Below are 19,312 nucleotides of genomic sequence, written 5' to 3' on the forward strand. Positions count from 1 at the left end.
AGCATCAAAGCAAGAAAAGTTACAACAGCCCTGGAGGGTCAGATATGACTTTCACACCAAATTTGAAGTTACCAGGACCTACCAGAACTGCAGCGCACCAATACCTTGTGTACCAGACCCCAAATGGAAAATACTGAGAAGAAGAGTCAAACCACAATCCGAAAGCCCCAGAAACAAGCGCCCATTGAAGGACTTTGAGACATATGAGACCCACTTCCTGAGTGGCCTAGCTATCCCGAAATCACATCTCCAAGTGGCCTGCTCCTGACCTCGAGGACCTCAAGACGCACAATACCCGGCTGACCTGTTGCTCTGCACCCGGCCTCACCAGCCCTGACACTGACCAACCACCTGGGCAATGTGTTTTCAAGTGGACCCCTTTGTCTTTGCGCACCAGCTTCCAAAACCTCAGCACTCTGCTCCCGGCCGATCCAGGGCACACCTCAACATCTCCTGCTGGAAGCTTGGACCTGGTCCCATCATCGACCTAAAACGAGAAGGTGAACTTTGTGAAAGCATTGCCTGATTTTATATACTTTTTTTGCTTTCTCCCCACTGTTTGCAATGGTGCATAGTTGCTCACAAAAGTGATATGGTTAAAGAACTTTGAAAAATCGTAACTCTGAAAGTACTCACCTTAGAACTGTGGTTTTGGTCTTACAAATTACATAAAAATTGATATTATTTATATAACTTTTATAAATTGGTCTTGGATTTATTCTTGAGTGTGTGTGTCTCATTTATTGCCTCTGTGAGTACAACAAATGCTTAGCACAACCCTCTGATAAACCTAACTGCTAACCCACACTACCACAAAAAACAGCATTAGACGTATCTGCTTTTAACTCTGTATACCTTTTGGGGATTCTCTGGACTCCCTGCACAGTGTATTTCGTTTTAGTACATTATACAGAGAGCCGGCTTCCTAAACCTGGGTATAGAGATGTATGTACATTCCTTCTCACCCAGGCAAGAGGGCAGTAGGGCAACAGATCAGCACAGCAGGGCAGCAGTTCTTGGGCTGCACAACAGCAGAGTGGCAGTCTTTTTGGCAGTACAGCAGTCCTTCTTCCTAGTATGGTCCACAGATCCAGAAGTGTATCGAAGAGTTGACTCTAAGGGTGCAATATTTATACAGGGTACCCACTTTGAAGTGAAGGAAACTTCTAGCGATTTCCACCCCCTGAGGTGTCCGAGATCGCCTTCCTCCCTGCTTGAGCACATCTTGACTGGGATCACAAAAGATATTGAACCCTTTGTGAGAGTGATGAGGCAGAGTCTTTGTTATGTACAAGTGTGGTAGGTAACAGATCCTTTCCTCATTAACGGCGAGTGGCTCATCGTGCCAATACCTATCTTCCCTTTGTTTCACTGTCTAGGGGCAATATACAAGGACCAATTGCCACCTACACCTAGTCATGTGGCCCAGGAACAGACTTCAGACATCAAATGGTTAGGGCAAAATAAGTGAACTTTTTTATAATTGTGACAAAAAATCTGACTTTTACCATTAAAGAATGCTTTTAATTAAAATTCTATTAAACTAAAATCGATCTATCTGCCCTGATAATTACGCCATATTAAATGTCAGAGAGTAACCCAATGTTATCTTTTGGGAGAGTTAGGCCTTGCCATGCTAGGATGTTTTCACTACCAGGACATGTATAACTTAAACGTACACATATAACTTTTTTAATATACTGCACCCTGCCCTCTGGGCTATTAAGGGCCTAATCTAGGGGTAATATGAATGTTTTAGAAAGGAAGGTTCGAGCCTGGCAAAAGGATTTTATTTTCCGGGTCGAAATTGCAGTTTAAAACTGCTCACACAGGCTGCAATGGCAAGCTTGAGACATGTTTGCCAGTGCTGCAGGCCCATTAGTAGCATTTAATTTGCAGGCTCTGGGTACACGTAGTATCACTTTACTAGGGACTTACAAGTAAATTAAAGTGCCAATTAATTGAAAGCCATTTTACCATGTTAAAAGGAGAGAGCACAATCACTTTAGAACTGATTAGCAGTGATAAAGTGTGAAGAGTCCTAAAGCCAGCAAAAACAAATTCAGCAAAACAGGAGGGCTGAAGGCAAAATGTTCCAAGTGAACCACACCAAGGCTCCCAGGTCTAACAACTTGTGAGCAATATTTGCAAGTATTTTATATAGCATCCATTTGCATCATCTGTAGGCCCTTCATATTGTAGAATGATACATGCGTAGGGCATGGTTTAGAGCAGCTTAAAACAAGCATTTGCAAAGCAATTGGTCTCGCCTCTGGGACCTTATATGTATTTATCTATGCAGCACATTAGCCTGGGTGCTGAAACATCTACTGTTCTTTAACATGGAGGGAAAGTAAGCACCAAATTGTATGACACACCATGCATGGGAACACATGGAGAGAAATATTGCCTTATAGCGGGAAATGGTATAGGCCAAAGCTCTGTTTTTAATATAAAATCAGGGCCTTCGGTGGTCATCTCACTGAAAATATAAGATTTGAAAAAAATATTATTGTCTACGGGTGCTCATGGAAGACGATTTCTATGGACTGGAATCTAGAGAATGCTAAAGTGATTGTGGTATTTTATTGACCTCTGCTGGTCGTTTTCTATCAAGAAAGTTAAATAGAGGCAGTAGAACAGAAACAAAAGTCCCTAAGCGGAAGCAGACAAGTCCTAGGGCTGATCTCCAGAGCCCACATAGTACATACACATATAAGTATATACTAAAGTATATAGAAGAGGTCTCGTATGCGCGACCTAAAAAACAGGGATTTATTTGGATTTAAGTGCAGGTCTCCTCCTGCTGTCCGAATGCTGGTTTACTACACTGGAATTTAGAGTGTAATTTCTTTCTGGGGTAAGATCTACTTTTGATCAATTCTTTATTTCAGCCTCTATGCATTCAGAATGCATATTTGCTTTCATCACAGCGACGACCAAATTTAAAGTAGATCTGTTTCAAGGTAAAAAAAGTTCTCAAACTAGCATGTTTTCAGGAATATGCCTCTTCACTCCGCATACCTTTTTGCCGCATGCTGTCACTACACGGTCGTAACAACGACCGCGTTGTGACAACGCATACCATTATTCCGCAAGTCGTTACAACGGAAAATAGCTGATAATCAAGAGGAATCCATTGCTGCAAATCCGCTCACGATCAGCCTCTGTTCCTGGAACGTCCATGGTTTCAACAGCTTGTGTCATGACCACGAAACTGCAAACTTCTTGGATCAACACGACTTAATACTGCTACAAGAAACCTGGAACCTGCGCCAAATCTCCATCCCGGGATATATCGAATTTCACGTCCTCGCCGAAAAACCCTCTAACTTTGGTCACCCTAGAGGAGGCTTATCAACGTATATCGCCCAACAACACAGATGGCATACGGAAGAAGTAGACACTGTGGTAACCTGGATACAAGTAATAAAACTCACGGAGAAGTTGGTCGCCGGTTCAGGTTCTTGTAATCTACTATTGCTCAACGTTTATGTTCATCCGGAAAAGAAGGAGAAAAATGAAAAACTGATTACTTTACTAACCTTGATCAGGGCCTTGCAAATCTCTCATGAGTCGTACTCCATGATTATATCAGGTGATTTTAATAGCAACCTAACAAAAGATGACAAAATAACTCAAGCTCTTGAAGAACTGGGCCTTTTTATCCTAAATAAGAAAGTCAGCGGGGATAGTGGTATACCTATAACCTTTTTAAGCGGTAACCGAAAGTCAACAATAGACTTCACAATACTGAGCAACAGCCTGTTATCAACTGTGAGTGCATTTTCAGTGGAGCAACGTGTGGAAAGTGACCATTTCCCTCTAATTACTAAAATGATAATGTTGGTTACCAAGACGGAAAAACAAAACACCGTCATCCAGTATACCTAAAAATTCAATCTACGCAAACTAAAATGGAGAGGAAAGGATATAAAACCAACAATGGATAAACTAAAAAATGAACTACTTAGTTTAACACCGGAAGAAAAAGAAAATCTGGTAAAAACATGGGAACACCTATGTGAAGCAGTAACAAGAAATCCCCCACGTACAAATCAAAATTCAATAAGATTCAATACTGGCAAAAAGCCTTGGTACACAACTACCTTGAGGAAAGAAAAAAGAAAAATTGCACGAGAAGTCCGCAAGCAGGCATTATTGATAAAAAGTGGAAAAAAATCAAATAAATCGGAATTGAAAGTTATGCGAAAAAATATAAGATCATGCTAAGTAGGGCAAAAACACTGTACCAAGAGGAAATGTGGACTAACTTACTAATCACTGGTAAACACAAAAATGCCAGAACATTTTGGGGTATTATCAATAAACTGACAAGGGGGGATACCCTAAAACAGGAGGCAGGTATCGGAGAAAGTATATGGACCCAGCATGTTGAAAACATGTTCAGCGACAGGACGGGAGGTGAAAAAAGGCACTGTAAACCGGAGTGCAAAGTATGCACTAGAAACTGCGAACATGCAGAAAATTTGCTAGGAAAAGGAGTTAATGTACCAGGATACAAGCTGAAGCAATCGTTGGGTAGTGGAAACGAGAATAAACCTGAAAACTCACAGTTTAGCAAATCAGAAAAACTAGTGAATGCCGTGACCGACACCCTTGTAACAACAGACCAGCTTAAAGACAAAATAAATCGCCTGAAAAAAGAGGGTGCAACGGGTCCAAACAGGCTTCCAAATTCTATCTTTAAATATTGGGCAGAATACTTAACTCCACTCTTTAATGCAATCTACAATCAGAACAAACCACCAAGATCCTGGAATGGGAGCATAATTCACCCCATTTTTAAACAAGGTGACCACAACGAGCCGGGGAATTACAGGCTGATATCGCTAATGGATGTCGAGGCAAAACTATATGGATCATGCCTATTATCACTCCTTCAGGACTGGATGGAAGATACGAACATAATACCAATGTTCCAAACTGGTTTCCGGCCAAGGACGGGTACACTGACAAACTTGATAACCCTGGCGCTCTTGAAAGAAAAAGCTGCAAAAAGGGGGACGAGACTGGATGCTTGCTTTATAGACCTGCGAGCAGCCTTTGACAAAGTGAACAGATCCCGGCTATGGGAAAAACTAAGATCATGGGGTATCCCGAAGAAGTTATTGGAGGCTATTATAGTCCTGCACAGCAACACCTGGTCTCGAGTAAAACTGGGAGACGGTAGCAGCGTAACGGCCGATATAAGAACACAATAGGGCCTAAAACAAGGCTGTGTACTGGCCCCAAGTTTATTCAACCTGTACATGGCAGATATTGTTAACCACATGGAGATCGGGGAATGCCATCCACCCCACATGTCAAAAATCCCTATCCCTTTCCTGCAGTATGCAGATGACATTGTTGTTCTGAGCCAAACACCAATAGGGTTGCAAAGATTGATCAACAATTTGACAACTTATTTAGAGCACGAATGTTTGGAACTGAATAAAGATAAAACTAAAGTTGTCCGCATTGTGGATCCAAAAAAGCAAATATTCAAATGGTATGCAAATAGTTCCCCAATAAACGAGGAAACATCATACAAATACTTAGGTTTGAAATTGGGGCGAGGGCCGACGAACAAAGAACATAAAACCGAGCTAAAAGCAAAAACACAGTCTTTGATCTATGCATACCGGCAATTACAAAAAAAACTAAGCTGTCCAAATTATACACACCTGCTGAAAGTGATAAAAGCTCAAACCCTACCATCCTTGTCATATGCACTGGCCACCTGGTGTGGCACAGAAGCAGGGCTGTTAAACAGCCTACAAACAAAAGTATACAAGGCAGTTTTAAACCTTCCAAAATCGTCGGCACCGGCGCAGGTTCGTCTAGAATTTGGCCTTCTGAATCAGAAGTTTCGCAGTATGGGAACCTTTGTGAAACTCTGCCATAAAATACGCATGTCGGAAGCCAATTCATTGGACAACCTGTGCTGGAAAGAAATCGAAACCCAGCAGAAACAGCAAGTTCCAAACAGTTGGGGAGGCTACCTGTCTCAATCACTAATCTGCATAGGAATTGAAGAAACTTGGGACACGAAGCCAGATAGATCCACTTTTGATAAAATTGTAAACAATGCGGTCAAATGGGAATCCTACCTTGAAGACAAGATAAATACCACAAAGAGACGACACGGGTGGACTGTGATAAATACATATTCCGGGATGGGACCACAGACCTACCTAGAAAGCCACTTTAACAGTTCGTTAAAACAAAGATATATAAAACACCGACTAGGTCTACAGTTTTCAAAGGACTTGCTACCAGCCTGGAAAAACTGTCACACCGACCCCCATTGTCGTCTATGTGGATACCGAAATGAAACACTAACGCACTTACTATGTGTGTGCCCGGCACTTAAGGACTTGAGGAGACGGCTTTTAAAGAACATTTTTAACAAATTGAACATTCGGACTTGTAGGCAAGCCGTAATCCGATGGCTAGATGGATCGTGTCCTATGCTGGCCTGCAGGGGGGTCAAATATATGATGAAAGCCCAATCTCTCTTACAGCAAGCTGACCTCGGAATTATACCACCAAACTGAAATATTTGACACTTACTTTGCCACTTGACAGTTTTATTTGCCAATATTTTAAAAAGTGTTTTATGTCCTATGATGATCTAGATGCATTTTGTAATGATTTTTAATAATTTTATACAATAAAATTGACTTGACTTGCGGAGGGGGGGCGCTGGATGTTGGAACAGTAAAATTTACTAATCCAACTCCAGTCTGTGCGGACTTTAGGGAAGGTGTTGGATTTTAAATCCAACACCTTCTCTTCCCCTCCACAAGCGGTTGTAACTTCTTGCGGAGAAATGGTATGCGTTGTCACAACGCGGTCGTTATAACAACCGCGTTGTGACAGCATGCCGGATCACAGATGCGGAGTGAAGGTGCATTACCGTTTTCAGCTGAGCCTTTCACTTTAATTAGAATGCAAATGTGTTTCCATTACAGCTGAGAGCACTTTCTTTTTGGCCTAGCGGCGCTTTCTTATCTACACCATTTACATTAAGTAAAGTGCACCTCTGTTTGCATTCCACCAGAGGCCACATTTTAAAGTGCAGTCTATCAGAATAAAATCATGTTGTTACCTAGCATTTTCTTTTCTCCACTCTCAGCACTGAATTGAGAGTGTGTATTTGATTTCATTCAAGCAATTGTCATCGAGGGTGCTCTTGCTGGATATTAGGTGTTCTGGACACCAGTCTTTATTGTCTTCCCTGACTGCTGGTATCCACATTAGTTGGGCGGCCGGCTGGCAAACAGGGACTTGCACCTTATGTTTCCTGGAGCGAGTGAGAGCCTGCTCATGGCTTTTGTGTGAAAAAGGAGAGTTTGCATGTCATTACATGCAGCGTATTGTGTGCATTAAGGAGACTCCAGGTATCTCTGTTACCTCCTCTCTGCTCTTCACCTTGTCTGTCATCCATTGGCATTGAGCCTTGTACATTAATCAATCCATGCTGTCTGAGACAATGCTGCAGTTGGTGGCCTAGGCCAGTCACGTGACCTCACTCTTCACTACAGAACCCCTCATCTGCCTTCCAGAGCTTTCCTAAACTCTCTTATCAGATGTTCAGGTAAAAAACAAACATTAAAGGTGTTCTCTTAGGAGCCTCCTATGTTTGTGAATAGAAAGGGCCTTGAGCCTGGCACTCTACCATTCAAACAACTTATAACCCTCAACAACGTAGGCAAAACTAAATGTTACTTCTCCCCCAGAATCTTAATATGGACTATGACACAAGTCCTCCTCTTCTCCGTGGTGGACCACTGTACCACTTTTTGTGGTATCCTGGCTCTAAAAGTTATACTTAAGGTGCAATACTTTTGCTTATGTGTAGAGCTCATAAATCCTAACAGAAGGCTCTGTAGTCCCTTGGTTCTAAAGGTTGCCCCTAGGATAGGAACAAGTTAGCTTTTGGGTAGGGCTCATAAATCAAGTACAGTAGGTTCTTAAGTACCTAGCAATCCCTAGGGTATCAAAGATAGTTGGGTCTAAATGGCACCCTAATCCTATTTGTGGTCAATAGGAAATCCCTGAGTTAGCAACAATTTCACCTCTAGATGAAGCTATTAAACCTAGTGTTGGAAATTTGCCCTTTGTGCAGAGTCACCTGAATATGTTTGGCCTTTTTGCTGAAGCATATTTTTGCTGGCTATAGAAATCTGTGTGCTTTACCCCTGCTCACCAGGGGTAAAGTTCTTGTGCTCCTCCTTTCAACAGGGTAAAATTGGAATACTCATGATTGACATATTTAACTTACCTACAAGTTCTAGAATTTGGCACCCACAGTGTACCCAGGGCCTGTAAATTAAATGTCCCTAGAGGGCTGGGGCACCCCTTGTGCCAACCATTACAGTGACAGAGTAAAGCATGCCTCCTGCATGTAGCCTGACTGTGCATTTTTAAACTTCCAATTCAACTTGTCAAAATAAAGTATTTTGACAGGCCTTAACTTTCCCTTTAAATATTATAAACAACCCATAGCTAGCTCCTATTGCCGATAAGGGAGAGTACATGGTATTTAAACGCAAGCCATGTGGAAGTGTAATATTTCACATGACCTTATAGTGAAAACGCAAAAAAAAATATTTTCCCTGTAGCAAGGCTGGCTGCCTCTATAGGGAAAAACTGGATTACATTATAACACCTAACAATGATGATTTTAGATTGGTAACAGCTATAGAAACATTTCATGGGCTTTTTCATATAGCTAAAATCCAATTTAATAGTATAGTGGCATTGTGTTCAGCTTTTCAGAAAAAGTTCTATGGAAAACTTACCTTTTGCCTGCCCAAAGCATCTGAAGGCCTTTCTGCAAGTATTCAATTTCCATTTATCAGTTTGATGGCTCCCCTGAGGTGAGATGTGAACTGCTTCCAGGATAGGGACAATGGGCCTTAGGTGTGTGGACGTGTTGCCTTCCCCTCGGCAGGATGGGATGAGGGCTGTGCCCAGACCCCTTTTGCATTCCAAAAGAAATTTCCCTGTCACAGGCAGATGTAGCTCACACCTGGGCCTGCCTTCACCTTTGCCCTTATAGTCAGACGGGCACCAACCTCAGTGGGAGGGAGAGCTGTCCCAGTTTAGATTTACAAACCAGGTGAGGATGTGAGCATTGTTTTTGACTTTAGAGTGTCAAATCCTGCTTGAATGTCACATCCTGCTTCACAGATCGGCTGGGGTTTTATATATGTGAATAAGCAACAAGGGAACCTTACTCATGGGAAGTCTGGGTACGAAAGCTATTGAGGAAACAATGGCTCCTGTGGAGTGGTAAGGGATATTTCTAATAAAGTTATGCACAATGGCAATGCAACGGGTTGGGGTGATGTCAGAAAGAAAGCTAACCACACACATTAAAGGTTCAGTCAACTTATGAAATTATTTATATAGGAAATAAGTAAGTAACACAATACATACATAGGTGTTTAAATTGAAAGATATGCTGTACAATGGCTAAACATTAGATCGTAGTGTCTGGTGTCCCAGTGAAAGAACAATTGAACCTAAGCTAAAAAGTTCAGCTCATGCCCAACTGGCTCATGTCACAGCACCCGCTAATGAACAGGGACAGGACCTTGACCTGACGTCCTGACACTTTTGACCCACTCTCTATTTCTTTCATACCAAGTGCACGGTAGCAGCCGTAGTAGTGTATTTGTTCATAGGTTTGGCCAGACGCACTGACATTGGTGATCGACTGTTCCAAATGCCTTTACACCATGTGATGATTATCGGCTGCAACTCCACATTGGCTCATGCATGTTAGTATAGAAGGGGTATACCTACGTCCCTCCATCCATTCACTAGCTCACACAGCCCCAGCACACTGCATTCAGTATTTGCCACCGATGGCACGTATCTCTAGCATTAGGTACACATACAGGGTAGTCTGTCATCCATGCCAATTGATGACTACAGATCCATTGATCGGATCGATGCCCCAGATCACCAAGCTCGGTCTGGAGGTACCTCCTTTGGCGGGAACTTTTCCCTTATCTACAGCGAGTGAATCCCTCACTCGCTGTCATCGCATCAAACAGAGAGAGGGACGCTCCTCTGTTGAAACGGCATTGGGGGCACTGCCGCAGCGGAATCAGTGCTAAATCAGGTACAGATCAATCCAGTCTGTTCACACCAGACGCCCTGTAGATACACTCTCACATCATTGTAACTGAAGGTCCACTCTCCTTTTCCCGCTACAGCGCACATCGCAATTTCTGACTACAAAGAGCCACCGGCACTCCTGTCGTCATTCGCACCAACGAGCTACTCCGCTCCCCCGTACACGGAGCGCCTTCACACACTCAACGGTAAGGGAACATTTCAGTGACTGTCTACACAGCCTGTCTTATCCACACAATAGTTTTTCTTTCCACCCAAACAGTGCCCTTTATACCTGACACTACAGTGATTCACAGTACCAAGTCTCTGCGCCGGCTACACCCATTCTCCTGCCTGACTTCCACTACCCTCACAAGGGGTAAGTTACTCTCCATGGACTGCCCTCCGCCATGTATGTTACAGCATGTACATCAGTATACTTTTACTGAACACCATGTTTTTCTCCTCATTACCTCCACAGCACCCGGCTGGGTCCCCTGTGAGTCCTTTCATTTATACTACTTTCACGGTGCCACTGCGTCTCACTCCAGGCAGGATTGGCCTTCCTTCAGGTATTGTGACGTGTAGGGCTTACGTTCACTTGCAAGCAATTTTCCAATTAGGGCGACACACTGACATTATTATCCTACTCTTTCTTTTAGGTGTCCCAATACTGCTAGGTCCTGAAGAGATCCAATATCCTAACTGGGTCAAAACGCCGTTGACAGTTTAAAAAGGCGAACCAAAACGCAGCACTTATGATTGTATAAAGTGTTGTGGATCACATTGTTACATTTCCCATGGTCGCTGAAATGTTTTAAAATTGAAACCTTGCACACAATGTCACTTTAAATGTCACTTTTTAGCTTAGGTTCAATTGGTCTTTCACTGGGACACCAGACACTGCTGTCTAATGTTTAACCATTGTACAGTATATCTTTCAATTTAAACACCTATGTATTTATTTATTTATTTATTTATAGGCTTGTATAGCCCTGGACTCGACTCCCGAAGGAGTATCTCTGCGCTTTGTTCGCCCTACAGGTAAGGGTGAGGTGCTCGCCAGATTGAAGACAGAGATGGAATCAAAACAGAAAGGTCTTCAGCATTTATCTAAAGGCTAAGTGGTTGGTACACTGTCTGAGGGTGAGAGGTAGTTTGTTCCAAAGGGTGGGACCTAGAAATGAAAGAGCTCTTCCGCCCAGTCTCGCCCTTCTTATTGAGGGAACCTGAAGTAGGTATTGGTTGCTGGAGCGGAGAGTACGTCCTGGGTTGTATGGGACAAATTCCTCAGCCAATTACGGAGGACATGAGCCATAAATACTCTTGTGGATTATGCAGCAAGTTTTAAATTGCACCTGTGCCCGTATGTATTGTGTTACTTACTTATTTCCTATATAAATAGTTTCATAAATTGACTGATCCTTTAATGTGTGTAGTTAGCTTTCTTTCGGACATCACCCCAACCCTTTGCATTGCCATTGTGCATAACTTTATTAGAAATATCCCTTACCACTCCACAGGAGCCATTGTTTCCTCAGTAGGGGTTTTATATATAACATTTGGGGTGCAGTTCGAAGAGGGAAGCAGAATGCCAAAACAGTTTGTTTGTATTCACTGTGAGGTTGTGAAAGGTCAGCTTTGATTTTGCCATACTGCTGAGTCTACATGTGGATATTAGGGAAGCAATCATGACCGATTGGATCAATGCACTTCATGATACTCCACTGGGAAGGATACAACTACATTTATTAATCACCCTAAATAAATTATGTCTCTGAGAATGGAGATTGTAATTGATTTAATTGTGCCTTTAAAAAGTTCTCCTAAACATATTGCATTGGCTGAATGTTGTCGTTTTACCTAAGGAATGGTAAAGGTTTCTGAAATTTGGAGAACCATCAATGGCTACATCTTCTGTTTGAACTTGGACCACAATTATATGAATTATGAATTGGATTGGACATTAATTGGAATTAGGACAAATAATGTAAAAATTACGGTGCTTTTCCCATTGATTGGAGAAAATGTGAATGTTTGTTTTGTTTCAAGAAACAGGGGTTGTTGACAGTTAAACTCCAGGGATAAAGAACCTAAGAATTGGAGTAATTTAGACACTAGTGTGAGATCCCATTCATGGAGCCACAATACAAACAGGGGCTGATATGTTTTTGTGATTGGTGTAAAACCGCAGAGTTTATTTTTCTAGACCCCTGGCTGTAAGAACTCTGATTGCATTTAAACCGTCCCAAAACCCACTAAGCAATATTTGAGAGGCATGTTCTTCCGCTAATGAATAATCCCATGAGACATTACAGGGATGGTTAGTGGAACCTCATAACCCTCTTTCATTAAGGAATCAATCAATCAATCATGGGCATTTGTATAGCGTGCTACTCACCCGGAAGGGTCTCAAAGCCCTGGGGGGGAGGGGTCCATTATAGCCAGGTCTTGAGGAGCTTCCTGAAGGAGAGATGATCCTTGGTAAGCCGGAGGTGGATCGGGAGGGAGTTCCATGTCTTGGCTGCCAGGTAGGAGAAGGATTTTCCCCTGGCGGTGGCTTTGCGGATGCGTGGTACGGCGGCGAGGGCGAGGCTGGTCGATCGTAGCTGGCGGGTGGGTGCGTAGAAGGTCAGGCGGTTGTTGAGGTACTTGGGGCCCAGGTCGTGGAGTGCCTTGTGTGCGTGGGTGAGGAGCCTGAACGTGATCCTCTTGCTGACGGGGAGCCAGTGTAGGTCTCTCAGATGGCCGGAGATGTGGCTGTGTCGGCGGATGTTGAAGACGAGTCGTGCGGAGGCGTTCTGGATGCGCTGGAGTCTTTTCTGAAGTTTGGCTGTGGTTCCGGCGTAGAGGGTGTTTCTGTAGTCCAGTCGGCTGGTGACGAGTGCCTGGGTGACCGTCTTCCTGGCATTGGTGGGGATCCATCGGAAGATCTTACGGAGCATGCGCAGGGTGTTGAAGCAAGATGACGAGACAGCGTTGACTTGTCTGGTCATCGAGAGGGAGGAGTCCAGGATGAAGCCCAGGTTGCGTGCATGGTCCGTTGGTTTTGGGGTGGTGCCCAGGGCAGGGGGCCACCAGAAGTCGTCCCAGGCGGAGGGCGATGATCCCAGGATGAGGATTTCCGTTTTGTCTGAGTTCAGTTTCAGGCGACTGTTCTTCATCCATTCGGCTACGTCTTTCATCCCTTCGTGTAGGCTGGTTCTGGGGGTGGCGGGGTCGTTGGTGAGGGAGAGGATTAGCTGGGTGTCGTCGGCATAGGAGATGATGTTGAGGTTGTGTTTGCGTGCGATGGCTGCGAGAGGGCTCATGTAGATGTTGAAGAGGGTTGGCCTGAGTGAAGACCCTTGTGGTACGCCGCAGATGACTTCGGTCGCCTTGGATCTGAACGGGGGGAGGCGGGATCTCTGGGTTCTCCCGGCAAGGAACAAGATGATCCACTCCAGTGCCTTCTCTCGGATTCCGATGTTGCTGAGGCGCTGTACTAGGGTGCGGTGGCAGACAGTGGCGAACGCTGCAGAGTGGTCCAGGAGGATGAGGGCCGCTGTTTCCCCATTGTCGAGCAGGGATCTGATGTCATCAGTGGCTGCGATAAGGCCGGTCTCGGTGCTGTGGTTGGCTTGGAAGCTGGACCGCGAAGGGGCGAGGGATCCGTTCGTCTCGAGGAAGGCGGCAAGCTGTCTGTTGACGGTCGGTGGGGTCCGCTGTTGGTTTCTTCGGAGGGCGCTGAGCTCGGCGTGCTTCCAGGTCTCCGGGAAGGTGGCGGTGTTGAAGGAGGTGTTGATGATGACCCGGATTTGCGGTGCGATGATGGAGTCGTTCTTGTTGAAGACGTGGTGGGGGCAGGGGTCGGTTGGTGATCCAGAGTGGATGGTGTTCATCGTGCGGGTGGTGTCTTCGGTGCTGATCGGGGTCCAGGCACAGAGGGTGGTGGTGGGGTGCGTTGGTTCGGTGGTTGGGTGCATGGTTGGTGCGCCGAAACTGTTGTGTATATCGGCGATCTTGCGGTGGAAGAACAAGGCGAGTGAGTCACAGAGGTCTTGCGAGGGAGTGATGTCGTTGCTTCCAGCGCTGGGGTTGGAGAATTCTTTGACAATGCTGAAGAGCTCCTGGCTGTTGTGGGCGCTGTTGTCCAGTCGTTCTTTCAATGCTGTCTTCTTGGTGGTGCGGATCAGCTGGTGGTGTTTGGGGGTGGCGTGCTTGAGGGCTGTCATGTTGTCCGTGTTCTGGTTGTGGCGCCAGGCTTTCTCGAGGGAGCGGCAGTTCTTCTTGGAGGTCTTGAGTGCGTCGGTGAACAAGGGGGCTTTCTTGCTGCCGGGTCTGCTGGGGGGTCCCTCAGTGGTGCGAGGTCATCTGCGCAGTTGTTGAGCTACTGTGTGAGGTTGTTGGCTGCTTTGTTGGGTACTGTTGTGCTGGCAGGGGGGTTCTGGCGGAGGGAGGTGATGAGCTGCTCGGCGGTGATCTTGTTCCAGCTTCTGCGAGGGCCCTGTTGCGGGTGGTGGTGGGTCATGGTTTTTCTGAAGCTGAAGTGGATGCTGCTGTGGTCGGTCCAATGGAGTCCGGTGGAGTGGCTGAAGGAGATGTGCTTGTTGGGGGAGAAGACGGGGTCAAGCGTGGGTCCGGCGTAGTGGGTGGGGTTGTTCACCAATTGCTTGAGTCCGAGGACTCAATTGCTTGAGTCCGAGGTTAGCGAGGTTATCCAGCAGGGTGACGGTGTTGCGGTACTTGCTGTTCTCCAGGTGGGTGTTGAGGTCCCCTAGGAGGTTGTAGTCGGTGGAGGGGAGGGCGTGCGGGCTGATGAAGTCGGTGATGTCTTTGCTGAATTGTGTGCATGGTCCCAGGGGTCTGTAAATGAGGGTGCCTCTGAGGCTGGTCTTGGGGTCGGTGTGTATCTGGAAGTGGAGGTGTTCGGCGGCAGTGTAGGTGTTGTCGGGGTTGGTCATGATGCGGATGTGGTTCTTGTGTACGATGGCGATACCTCCTTAAGTCTGGTTGACGAGGTCCTTCCGGGTGATCTTGTATCCGTCCGGGATGGCTATGGCGATGTCAGGCGCTGAGAAGGCGTTCATCCAGGTTTACGTGAGGAAGGCGACGTCAGGTGACGTTGTGTCGAGCAGGTTCCAGAGTTCGATGGCATGTCTGTGGGCGGAGCGGGTGTTGAGCAGGATGCACTTGAGGTGGTTGTTGTTGGTGCTCAGCTTGTCGGGTGCGGTGCAGGTCCGGGGGCAGGTGAATTTGCAGGCTTGGCAGGTGAAGGGTCCATGGGAGCGTTTCGGTGTGGCTCGGTAGCAGGCGGGGTTGCGGCTGGCGTTGAGTGCCTGGAGGGTGGCGGCGTTGTAGGTCTGTCGTGTGGTCTTGCGTCGTCTGGGGCCAGGGGTCCTGGCGCTGGGCGCGGTCCAGGCGCGGATGGGCGCAGACGGGCTTGCTTCCTCCATATGAGGGGCTGAGGGAGGCAGGAGCAGCTGGGAGGCTGGAACCGGGTAGCGAATGGGAGCGGCGGGGGGCAGGGCCGCAGGGAGCGCCGGCGGGAAATGAGGGCGAGGCGGGAAGGCACAGAAGGCAAGGGGGAGCGAGGGGAAACACCAAATGACAAATAACAATAAAATGAATACAAAATGGTAACAGCAGTCAAAGAGGAGCGAGGGGAAACTAATGTACAAAACAGAGGGGTAGAAATGGCGAACTTAGAGTGGGGTAAAAAGCGGCGGACTCACAGGCACAGGGGAGATAAGAAATGCAGGCGGAAACCAACGGGCAGAGCGCAGGGCACAGCACGAGGAGGACCACGCTATGGCTAGGGGGGCGACCTACCTCGTGACAGGGTCAAAGGTTGCTCCCTTTACCACCGTGCGTCCTCCATATGAGGGGCTGAGAGAGGGAGGAGCAGCTGGGAGGCGGGAGCGGGGTTGCGAATGGGAGCGTCGGGGGCGGGGACGCAGGGAGCAGCGGCGGGAAACGAGGGCGAGGCAGGAGGGCACAGTAGGCAAGGGGGAGCGAGGGGAAACACCATTCTTGAGGAATAACAACCTCAAGAATTATAGAAAATGAGGAATGCATTTTAAAGATTTATTTTAACATCAAAAACCTAGTCTAGTGCACACAAGTTGAAAACACTAGTCTAGTGCACATAATAACAATTGTAACAACAATAAAAACAAATAAAAGGGTAGCAGAATTTTTTACCAAAAGTGTGAAAAAAGGAAATACTCCAACATGATTGTGGCTATGCATTTATAGCAATTTTACGCCTTTGTGCTGTTTCTAGGCAATAAATTAATTTTAGCACAACAGAAAATAAAACCCATTTTGAATTTCAGAGATGTTCACACCTGCATACCGGTTTGGGAATAGGACTTATGTTCCATATAATAGCTAGACATGCTATTCTTGTCTTTCCAGGCCTGCTGCAGTGATAAGTTCAGCCCACGGAAAGGCAAAATGCCTCCCTAGTATCCTTCAATTAGATGGTAGCCCACCACAAATAATAATGTCATTATTCTTGTTAGGTTGAGTAATGCTTTCAGTAAATTAAACCTGAGCTCAATCCCTAGTAGCTGTGGCACAGAGCAGACAGGTTTAATTTAGGAAAATGTGTACAGCATTTTCAAGTACCAAAACAGTTATCATTAACATGACACAATAAAAATACCACTCCCACAGCAGATCCCAATATGCTTGATGCCACAGAGGGAGCCCGAGGGTACTGAAACCAGAGAGATGTTCTGGTTTAGTTTGCTTTTTCCACCATGTGGGAGTCCCTAGTTCTAAAATACACATTTCCTGGTTTTGACTCTCCATGCTGTATTGACGGCCTGTCATTCTATGCTTTAGGTACTATGCTATTATTCATGAACAAGGAATGCCATGTTTCTTGTCAAATTCTGTGCTGTTTGTGGTTTGGTTTGCCATTCTCTTGTTTGCCTGTGATGCATTATTTGCAGCTTTCTTAATTTGATCAAACTAAACTAAAGATTTACATTCTGACCTTCTGACTTAGTCACTGAAATAGGAGTAAAAAAAGCCTCAGTGGGACAAGGCAGCAGGATGTGGCCAAGATGGGCTCCACGAGGCCAGATAGCTGTTGGACCATGTCCCCATCAAACTGTTGACTTATGACAGCCAATCTTAGAGCAGTAGAAATAAAAAAAAATTGCTCCTAAAGAAGGTGTCTCTGTCTGGCTGGATACTTTTGGCCCTTTTCCCCAGTGAAGAGTTTTACCTTCGGACTTAATCCGTATTTTGGAGCTTGAATTGATCAGGCAGGGCAAGTCTGAAAGTTATAGTCAAACAAGGCTCCATGAGGCTGGATAACATCTTTGCGACATCCCACAGAAATATAAACAACTGTGAAAACTATTTTTAAAAGTTTGTCTTTGGCTCGTAGACAGACAAAAGTTTTTACTTTAATAAAGTATCCCAATAATTTCCTATGGAACAATTAACTCAGCTACAGTGACAATAGTTTCTAGGACATTGCGAAAGCGACTATTTACATGTTCTACTTTTAATTATTATGCACCCTACCTGATAGGCATCTATAGCCTACTTTGATGTGACTTCCTAATATTTAAAAGGAAGCTTTAGGCCTCTGAAGGAGGTTATTTTGACAAGTCGAACTTGTAGTTTAAACCTACGTAGCGAAGTTACTGGTGGAGGCCTACAGTTATGTTTTGCGTTGTGAACTTGCAGATGGCAGGGGAGCCAATGATGGAGCTGTAGTAGCTAGTAGAAGTGCACTACATGAGCTTGACATCGGTCTAGTTGTCATCAAATATTGATTGTATACATACTGGAGCACAGCATCAAGGGGATCAAGTGATGCATATGCTGTTTGCCCCTTGCCAGAGCATGTGATGAGGCCGGTGTTGCTGATGTTGCTGGCTCAATATATACTGAACAGTGCAAGAGTGTCAACTGCATGTCAGTGCAGCACAGTATGAGTCGCAACATCTCAATCAAGGAGCTTGAAATAGAGTTCAATTTGTACTTAGCGCATTCTATGTTTTTTCTCCTGCAGTAGAAATGTATATTCTCCCAGCGTTGCTGATCTACTAGATAGATGAAATTTCCACTCACACTGAGGTTTATGCTGGCTTTATTACTTTATTAGAATAAAAATGAAAATTGCACAACCACACATTAGTGTAATTGGAAATTGACAAAACATACTTGAAAACAATTAGCTAACAATTGGAGGAATCAGTCTAAAAATAGCTCTATAAACAGTCAATAGGGAAGATCTATTTTTTTTAAGCTATAGTTATGCCTGTCGAGTCTGATGAGTTGAAGTCGATGTACAGCAAAATGAGTTATAAACTGTATCTGCAGAAGTCTCAGAATTTCACAAGCAGAAGACAAGGACACCTCTGGCCGCATTAATATTGTAACAAGCTTTCTTAGCTTATCAAAGACCATATTTGCATTGTATGTTTTTGACCATGAAACAATTTCAAACAATTTCCTTGGAGGAGGATATAATGTGATACCACATTCTATCACAGTTTTCTGAACAGTTACCAAAACGGTAAACCAAGAGGCCATTCTACAACAGCTATCAAGTGTTCTTAATAAATAGGAACCATTCCCAGGAAGTGTGTGATAAGAGGGAATGAAAAGAACAAGTGAACTACAACACTCATTGTGTCATCCAGTATAGCGGGTGTGCAAACATGATTGCAGGCCTGTAAACTGGTTGTGCATGTTTAAATCGCAAATTGAACCTGTCAGAATAACTTAACTTTTAAATATTAATAAGTCATTCTTGGGTGGGCCTTACATGCCCATATGTCAAGGCGCATAGTATTTAAAAGTAGGACATGCAAAGGTTTAATAACAAACATGTTGTTATAGTGAAAAAATCCTCAGAGCAATTTTGACTCTAGCAGGAGAAGCTGTTCCATATCCTTCTGCCTTCTCACATTCAGTTTGCTTAAAATCGTTTTGGTTGTCTTTAGAAATCTGTGCATTTTACGACTGCTAACCAGTGCTAAAGTACTTGTGCTCTTTCCTTTAAAAATGATAAAATAGGCTTACACTCAGATGGTACATTTGTGGCCTGATTTATATCTTGGTGGACGTGTTACTCACAATTATGTTGGATACTCCATCCGACGAAATGCAAATCCCATCATAATGTATGGTATTTATATTTCGGCTGGCGGGATATCCGCCACTGTTG

Source organism: Lissotriton vulgaris, chromosome 2_1 (genome assembly GCF_964263255.1).
Source record: "Lissotriton vulgaris chromosome 2_1, aLisVul1.2, whole genome shotgun sequence".
Classification (NCBI taxonomy): Eukaryota; Metazoa; Chordata; class Amphibia; order Caudata; family Salamandridae; genus Lissotriton; species Lissotriton vulgaris.